Here is a 9,276-nt window from a genome sequence, read left to right as displayed (position 1 = left end):
AAAGAATGATTCATAGGTGGTGTGTGTATTTCTACCAAAAAAAAAAATATCAAACCCATTGCAGTCAAGTTGATTTCCAATCATAGTAGTCATGATGATCATTGCTTAGGTTCATTATTTTGTTTTAAAAAAAACCACAGTTGCTATCAAGTCAATTCCAACTCATGGCGACCCCATGTGTGTCAGAGGAGAACTGTGTTCCATAGAGTTTTCAATGGCTGATTTTCTGGAAGTAAATCACCAGGCATTTCTTCTGAGGCACCTCTGGATGGACTTGAACCTCCAACCTTTTGGTTAGCTGCCAAGTATTTTAAATCATTTGCACCACTCAGGGGACTTCCATGGAAAATAGGGACAATCTGACTCTAAGATTTCTTCTTCATTTATCAGTACAATACTTCTATAAGGAGAAGTTTTCCTTCATCAACAATTTGTTTACCTTGAGTTAAAGTTATACAGAAAGGGTAGGGTAAATGCTTGACTCTTTCCCTTTGCTTACCAGTTTTTGGAATGAAGAGTTTGCTCTTCAGAACCCTCCAAAGGAAACCAATTTTTTTTTTTTAAATGAGCTGTATGAAATAATGGATTTTAACATATTTGATGTGTTTTAACCCATTGCTGTTATTATTATTGATGCTGCATTGGTCGTATGTTTGGCCAGTGGGAGCCTCTTCACATTATCTATTTTTTTTTTGCTCAGTCATCTTTTATTTATTTTTTATTGTGCTTTAGATGAAGGTTTATGGAGCAAATCAGTTTCTCATTAAGCAATTAATATGCATATTGTTTTGTGACATTGGTTGCCACCCCCATGACATTTCAACACTCTCCCCTTCTTGACCTTGGGTTCCCCATTACCAGCTTTACTGTCCCCTCCTGCCTTCTCATCCTTGACCCTGGGCTGGTGTGCCCATTTAGGCTTGTTTTGTTTTATGGGCCTGTCTAATCTTTGGCTGAAGGGTGAACCTCAGGAGTGACTTCAGTGCTGAGTTAAAAGTGTGTCCAGGGGCTCTTTACATGTCTTGACAGTGTTTGCCACCTCAGTAGCTTTGTATAGTTTTCTCGTTTTCAGATATGACTACATATTCCAGGCTGGTACAGTTGCTGTCCTAGGCCTAGAATGAGCCATTTCTCAAAGGAACATTTTTTTTTTCCTTTTAGTGGGAAATTTGCCTGCTAATAAGTTTAAATAATCCCAGAATAAGCAACCAAATTAAAATCAGGCCCCTCCTTGTTACCATTTGTACAAGTGAAAGCATATTTTGGGCAATATATGGGAGTTGGCAGAGTATGGGTCCTAAGAGTGGTAAACCAGCTGGGCTAGGGGGTCTTCATGGATGCAAGATGGCCGCTTGCCCAAGAAGCCAGCCTGCTCCACAAGAGGCCCAGCTGTGAAGAGCTTCTCCTTTGCCCATGCAGCAAAGTGCCTTCACAGAGCTGGTGCGCAGAGCACTTGAGTGGAACCGGAAAGGAGAGGAGGCCAACGTTACTCCCTCTTCCATCTAAACAAGCGCAGACAGTTCAAGTTACTAGGAAAGCTAAATGCCCAATCGCCTGTGACAGTGGAACCATTTATTTAAACCACCCCTTCCTAGTGCACCCTAAAATGGATTAGAATCTCTTTGAAAGTGTCTTATTATATCCTGTCTCTGCCAAGAATCTGTGTTTGATTGGACCAAGATAGAGTGGTATTTTACCTGCACAGATGTCTCTCAGCTATTACAGGCAATTCGGTAAAAGTATTTTGGAAATACACACCAGTACATGCTGGCCGGGACAGAGTCCAGAACTGATCTTAGGTTACCCTGGGTGTCTGCTAATGTTTTAATAAATTATTTGGGGACAGAAAAGACAGACAGTGGCAGGTTCTGTGTTCTCCTGACGTTTCTCTCTTTACTTGCCTTTGTCCAGTGTGACCTCACATAAGATACTTGACCTACACGAATTCAATCCCACGTCACAGCCCAGAGAGAGTCAGAGAACTTCTGAAGCAACATTTTATTATATGGTTATAAGAGTACAAAAGGATAAAAACTAAACGAGGCTTAAGTCAAATGCCAATGTCAAAGACACTTGTAGTATCATATGCCTTTAACCAGCAAGTGTTCCGAAATTGTCACTTTTGAAGAAAGACTATTTATGTAATGCTACAATAATATTGGGCGGACCCTCGTGGTGCAAATGGTTGAGCACTTGACTACTAACTGAAAGGTTGGTGGTTCGAACCCACGCAGAGGTGCCTCGGAAGAAAGGCCTGGAGATCTGTTTCTGAAAGGTCACAGCCATGAAAATCCTATGGAGCACAGTTCTATTACATAACACAGGGGGTCGCCATGAGTTGAAATCGACTCAGTGGCAATTGGTGGTACAAAAATATTTAACATACCGTCTAGCAGGAAATGAGATAATCATCTCGATGATCTAGAGTTCTGTTAAAACAATAAAAGTGAGAGTGTAGCGTTCAAATCTAGCGTATGATCTTGCACCAGCTAGACAGATGTCTCTCCGCATCTACACATCAGAAATGTTACCAAAGCGAAGTGATTCACCAGATAATGGGATAAACCTGTTGCCATGAGTCAACTCCGACTCACAGCGACCCTACAGGACAGAGGAGAACTGCCCCACAGGGTTTCCGAGGAGCGGCTGGTGGATTGCAACTGCCGGCCTTTTGGTTAGCAGCCTGAGCTCTTAGCCACTGTGCCACCAGGGCCCCAGATGGGATAGAGCTGGACTGTCAAATAGGTAGCACTAGCTACATATGTCTATTTACATTTAAATCCGTTAAAATTAAATAAAATGAAAAACTCAGTCCCTCAGTCGCACCAGCCACATTTCAAGTGCTCAACAGCCGTGTCACAAGAAACGTCAGACCAGTGTCAGGTTTGAGGGTCAAATATTCTGCTAGTTGTCTCAGTTCTGCACTTCAGGTGTGAAGACACAAGCTCAGAACCTTTATGGTTTCACTTTTCTGAGGCTGCAATGTTCTTTTAATTTCATCGGGTAGCTACGTGATTTGGGGTTGTTAAAGACTCACACAGAGGAGTGCTCTACAAAGAGACTTTGTGCAGAAATAACTGGAAGAAGAAAAGGAAGCATACTTTAAGGCCTCAATCTGTTGGGTTCAAAAATCTATCTTGTGTTTGTGATTTGAATTTAGACGGCAGTTCCTAAACAACAGCAAACGCTTCTTACCATTTTATCACTTTCCTGGCACATCAATACCTTTTGGGAGGTGTTGTCTTCAATCTCTCGTAATCACTGGTTCTGAAATAAACTTCAGAAACTGAATGGGTCTGGGCAGCAGCAAGAGGACATGAAATCAAAGCGGGGCCAGGATCAAAGGGGCAAACAGCTCTCAAGGTGGAAGGAGAGCCATCGACTCCCCTCGGCTACCTTTTCCTGGTTTTCTCTTTAATAAACACGCTGGGTCCTGCGCCAGCTCTAGGACTGCAGAGAGGGCCTGACTTGAAAAACAAAGAGGGACCGGGAAGAGAGTACTTAGCACTTGGAGAGGAATGGCAGGCCTCTGCTATTTGGGGAAGTCAGTGTCAGCACCCATGGTGGTAAATAGTGAGGACGAGAAGAGGACTGTGACCCCGCGGGGCTCCATCCTCACCTGCCCTGGGGTTGCTGTACAGACGTTCCTGGCTCCACATAATGATCTGCTTTTTTACTTGGCGCTTTCCTCCTGCACTTTCTTTCTTTTTTTTAAATAATATTTTATTGTGTTTTCGGTGAAGGTTTACACAGCAGATTAGGTTCCCATTCAACGATTTCTACACAATGCGCGTGTATTCTCACTATTTCCATTCTGGTTGTTCCATTTCCATTAATCTAGTTTCTCTGCCCCGTTAGAGTCTCATCTTTGCTGTAAAGTAATTGTTGACCGTTTGGTCTCATATAGATGATTTTTTAAAGGAGCACAGTACTGACGGGTGGTATTCATTATTTTTTGAGCCAGCTTGTTATTTAGCTACAAGGTGACCACAAGGGTTAGTTTCAGTTCAAGGTTTGAAGAGCATCTCAGGGCAATAGTCCTGGGGAGTCCTCCCATCTCAACCAGTCCAATAAGAATTTTTTTTTTGGGGGGGATTTGAGGTTCTGTTCCACACTTTTTTCCTATTCTATCAGGGTCCATCCATTGTGGCCCAGATTAAAATGGTCAATAATGGTACCTGGACACCACCGAGTCCTTCTGGTCTCAGGATAAGCCAAAAATATCAGACCTGTTGCTGTCAAGTCAATCACGACTCATAGTGACCCCGCAGGACAGAGGAGAACTGCCCCATAGGGTCTCCAAGGAGCGGCTGGTGGAGTCCAGCTCTTAACCACTGTACCACCAGGGTAGATGAGGCCAATGATATGCTTTTTTTACTTATCACTTTCCTCCTGCACTTTTACGTGTATTTACCAGCCTTCCCCCACTGTACCAGAAGCTCTCTGAGGAAAGTCTTTTACCTTACCTCCTTTGTGTCTGTTTCAACAGATGTTACCAATAGACCAAATATAAACAATGGCCTAAAGCTCTCAGCAAAATCAATGGCAAGTGAGCCCAGGCGTTGGTGAGGGGGCATCCAGACCTTAACCTCAGTGATCACTGTCTTCAGCTAACCTTGGGCTTCAGCTTGCTACGGACTTGCTTCTGTAAGCCTATTTAAAATGTAGTTAAACGTCACGGATTATTTATCTTGGGGAAATAACTTGCAATAATTATTTCTTAGGATATTGCCAAGAACAAGCCCTTTCCATTTTCCAGTTGGGGAAATGGATATAGAAGAATAAAAAGATACGTTGAAACCTGGGAAACTTGACGGGGCTGCCTTGTTTTCCCGACTCTCGAAAGCCGTCTGCCTTTGAAAGTGTTGTCTGACCACTTTTCTGTCACACTCTGTTAGTGGAAAATATTTGAGTTTTCCTTCTCTGGCAGGTTTCCGCCTCACAAAGGTTCCAGCTTTCGTGGGTTTTACTGTCCTCACTATATGTTTGCCACAGGATAATTGAGTAAGGGATACAGGACTTGCACTTAGTGAAAAACCAGTTGCCGTCGAGTGAACTCCAACTCATGGTGACCCCATAAATGTCAGAGTAGAACTATGCTCCCTAGGGTTTTCAATGGCTGATTTTTCAGAAGTAGATTGCCAGGCCTTTCTTCCAAGGTACTTCTGGGTGGACTGAGCCTCCAACCTTTCTGTTAGCAGCTGAGTGAGTTAACCATTTGGAAAACCACTTATTATTTTGTGTGCTTTTCAAAAAGAGAGAGGTAGAAAACAACGTTAATTTCACTGACAGGAGGGAATGTACCAGCAGAGCTTTGGCAGAGACTTACCTCTCCCCAAGCCTGGTCACAAGCATCCCAAGAGAACTGGGAAACTGAGTCCCATGGTAAAGCAATAGCTCCTTCCAGATACATTAATTGCCTCCTCTGCTTCAAAGTCTTTTGCTCGTTTGTTTGAAGGAGACTGACAGCATTACTATTTAAACTGCTAATTAACTTTCAACTATTTGTATAGCACAGAGGAAATATCACTGCTCACATATTGCTTCAAGTTTTTAAAACGATCTTTTAAAAAAGATCTAAACTGCAAACTTTACTCAGATTTCACCAATTTTCCACTGTGTACTTTTTCTTTTCCAGGATCCAATCAAGATACCACATTGCACTGAGTCATCAAAAAACGAGTTGTGGCTGTGGTTGTTGTTGAGTCTGCCCCGGACTCATGGTGACCCCAAGCACAACAGAACAAAACGCTGCCCGGTCCTGTGCCATCCACGATCGGTTGCAGATCAGACCGTTGCGATCCATAGGGTTTTCACTGGCGGATTTTTAGAAGTAGACCAACAGGCCTTTCTTCCAAGTCTTTCTTAGTATGGAAGCTCCACTGAAACCCGTTTAGCATCACAGCAACCCGGACAGAGGGGTAGTGGCCGTGCATGACGTGTATTGGCTGGGAATCGAACCCGGGTCTCCTTCACGGTGGGCGAGAATTCCACCACTGAACCACTACCGCCCCCGTCAAAAAACTGGGTTTAAAAAATACACTTATTATGAGAATACAGGCGCGTGATTAAAAAATAGTAATAAAGGAGCACCAAAGGGTATAAAATAAAAATAAAATTCTCCCTCTCCAATCCTTAACTCCTAATTCGGCCCTTGGTTTCCGCTGTGTGCTCACATATGATTTTTTAGGCACACACAAGCGCATGCAATTAAAACTTTACCATAGATAAAGCGTGGAGAGTATGGAAGAGGCTGAAATCTTATTTCAATATCAAAGTTCATAAGACAACATTAAACTCTCAGGAAAATGGTCATGAGGAAAATAATGTCCGCTTCGTCAGTATGGAGGATTCTCAAACCCCAAGTTGAGGGCGGAAATTTCTGACCACCAGTCGTTACAGAGAAAAGATGGCCTCACGTTTAGATTGCTTCCCCAAACCATTGCGAGCTCCCATTAACGCCTTACTGTCCACAGGCCATTTTCCCTGGCCTACTGCAAACAGGCAGCGTCGGCGTCCCCTCACAGTGAGCAGACAGCGGACAGGAATGACGCTGGGACAGAGGACTCTGGGAATTTCTACATAACAAGCTGGAGAATCCCCAGGAGCCCTGGCCCTGGCAGAGTTTCTGGTTGTTGGCCATCTCTGGCCGGGAAGCTCACTGGCAACTGGCAAACCTCTGGTTTCCCCAGCCTGTTCTGCAGTAGCCAGGGAAAATGGACGTTTGGAGACTAGTTAACTGACTAGTCACAATGGAAGCTGGTGAAGATTTGGGAAAGTAATTGAAACATGTAAGGCTGTTGGGTTTCTTTTTTTTTTTTTCCTCCTGTCTTTTAAGACTAGTGGTGGAGTTCCCGGGTGGTACGAACGGTAATGGGCTCGTTTGCTATCCCAAAGGCTGGAAGTGTGAGTCCATCCACAGGTGCCTGGAAGAAAGTCCTGGCAATCTACTTCTGAAAAATCAGTGATTGAAAACACTATGGAGCCCAGTTCTACTCTGACACACATGGGTTTGCCATGAGTCAGAGCTGACTTGACAGCAACTGTTTTTTTTTTCTGGTAAGATTGTTATTAGTTGCCATTGAGGTGGACCCTTGAACCAAAGAATACCAAAACCAAACCCGTTGTAGTTCACTGGATTCCAACTCAATAGCAACCTTATAGGATAGAGAAGAATTGCCCCACAGGGTTCCCAAGGCTGTAAATCTTTATGGAAGCAGACTGCCACATCTTTCTCTCACAGAGCAGCTGGTGGATTCAAACCGTCAACCTTTCGGTTAGCAGCCCAGTGCTGTACAGCTATAGCAGCCAACTCGGGCCCAGAGGTCTGGCCTCCATCACCCCTTCCTGTGACCTAATGAGCCCAATGTGCCTGAAAGACAACCACCTCCACGACTGGAGAGGGGCCAGGACTTCACCGTCCTGCTGGCGGTGCAGGGGAAGCTCAGCAGTGACCACAGGTCATGTCTGGAGGCCAGCTTGGTACAGTGGCTTTGGAGTAATTTGGGCCTTTCTCTGTATTGTCGAATATTTCCTGATCTGTAGAACTGGGATAATAGTGCTTACTTTACAGGATCAGTTGAGATAATACTCATGAAGCATGCCTAGCACCGTGACACTTAATGTTTTCTGAGTTAATGAAGGAAAGAAAAACAGAAGATCTGGTCTCTCATCCCATATATCCCCTTTCTGAAAATCCCAGTGACCTGGCAAAAGAATAACAGAAGAGGAAGGGAGATACAGAAAGAAGAAGGGGTGGAAGGTGGATAGAAGAACAGGGAAGAGTATTGTCAGGGCCTGCTTAGGGCATCTGCACCAGAGTCCTGACCAAGTAACCTGCCAGCCCCACCGGCAGAGAATCTAACCCAGAACTCCTCTTTGGAGCAGTCCCAAGAATACTTTCTACTTCAACACCTGGGATGTACATCCAGGATGAAACATCCATGCTTTTCCTGAGGTTGTCTATTAGCATTGTAGAAGGGAGGTAGACAGAATGGGGACTGTGCTTGGAAAGATTCTCCCATTAAAGGGCCCACTTGAGTCAGTGACGGTAAATGGCCCGTGTGAAATCAGGGGGCAGGGGCTGGGAGCCAGAAGACCTGGTCCTCTGCACCTGACGAGTGAGTCACATGGAGCAATCCCAGTAGGGTTTCTCTCTCTATAAAGCTAACTCAGTGACATCCAATTCAACACACAGGTAAGGAGAGTCCAGCATGGTGCCTTTTACATAGTAAATGTACAAACTAGAAAATACACTTGAGCAGACGAATGAATGAGAGAAATGGGCTCCTGCTCTCGAGGACTTTGTAATCTAGTAGGAGAAGCAGACACATAAACCGTAACTGTCTACAAATCAGGATGAAATGGAGCCTTAAATGAGGCCCAAAGGGCAGAGGAAGGACTGGTGATTTCTTCAGAGAGTGGAAACCTCATAGAGTAGCTTTCACGTCCCCCCTTTCAGTCATACAGGGCCTGGGCATTGTCGGGTAGCTCTAGAAAGGCTACACCGCTTGCTTGTCTGCTAAATGCGGAACCATTTTCAACCCTGCCAGCTTAGGGTACCCAAACGGACCTTGCAGGATGAGTTTACTGCCCCCTTTATCTGAGGTCCCTTTATCTGCGCCCCCTCCTTCTGACTCAGGATGTGTTAGGGAGGCTAGCAGAGGCCAGGGGCTGGGCTGTTTAACAAACCTGGTACAGGGTCTAGCACATAGCAGGGGGGAATAAATACATACCTTTGATGACGACTGGAGGGAAAGCGAGAAATACGGCAGGCAAAGGCCCTCGGCCAATCCGGGAGGGCGATCGGACCCCCAGGAAAGAGGCTCTGCCCGCAGTCACCTCACGCACTCAGGCCCCTCTGGACTGCCCCTCCCCAGCAACCCTTCTCTGGGGAATGTTGATTGCGGTGGGTGGCTGGGCGGATGGACGGGGGAGGGGGCGCGAGGGGGCCCGGACCCAAGTTCACGCCTCCCTTCCTCCATCCCACGATCAGCGGAAACGATTATTCCCCACAGCGTCTGGCGGGGCTGGGGCGGGCTCGCACCCGGAGGAGACACGGGCCTCCCCGCGTCCCCCTCTTTGATCGCGCCGCCACCCCCGGCCCGGCCCGGCCCCCTCCCTCGGTCCGGGGCCTGTATAACTAGAGGGCGTCCCCCTCCCGGGCGGTGCACTGGGGTCGCGCAGCGATGGCCGCAGCAGAGTCCAACCAGTTCCAGTTCGGGGAGAGCGCCCCGGCCCCCGGGTACCGGCCAGCCCCCGCCGCCGGGACCTTCC

The sequence above is a fragment of the Trichechus manatus genome, unplaced genomic scaffold, assembly GCF_000243295.1.
Source record: "Trichechus manatus latirostris isolate Lorelei unplaced genomic scaffold, TriManLat1.0 scaffold00039, whole genome shotgun sequence".
In the NCBI taxonomy this organism is placed as follows: domain Eukaryota; kingdom Metazoa; phylum Chordata; class Mammalia; order Sirenia; family Trichechidae; genus Trichechus; species Trichechus manatus.
The sequence above is the reverse complement of the archived record's forward strand: the minus strand, read 5'-3'. Positions refer to the sequence as shown.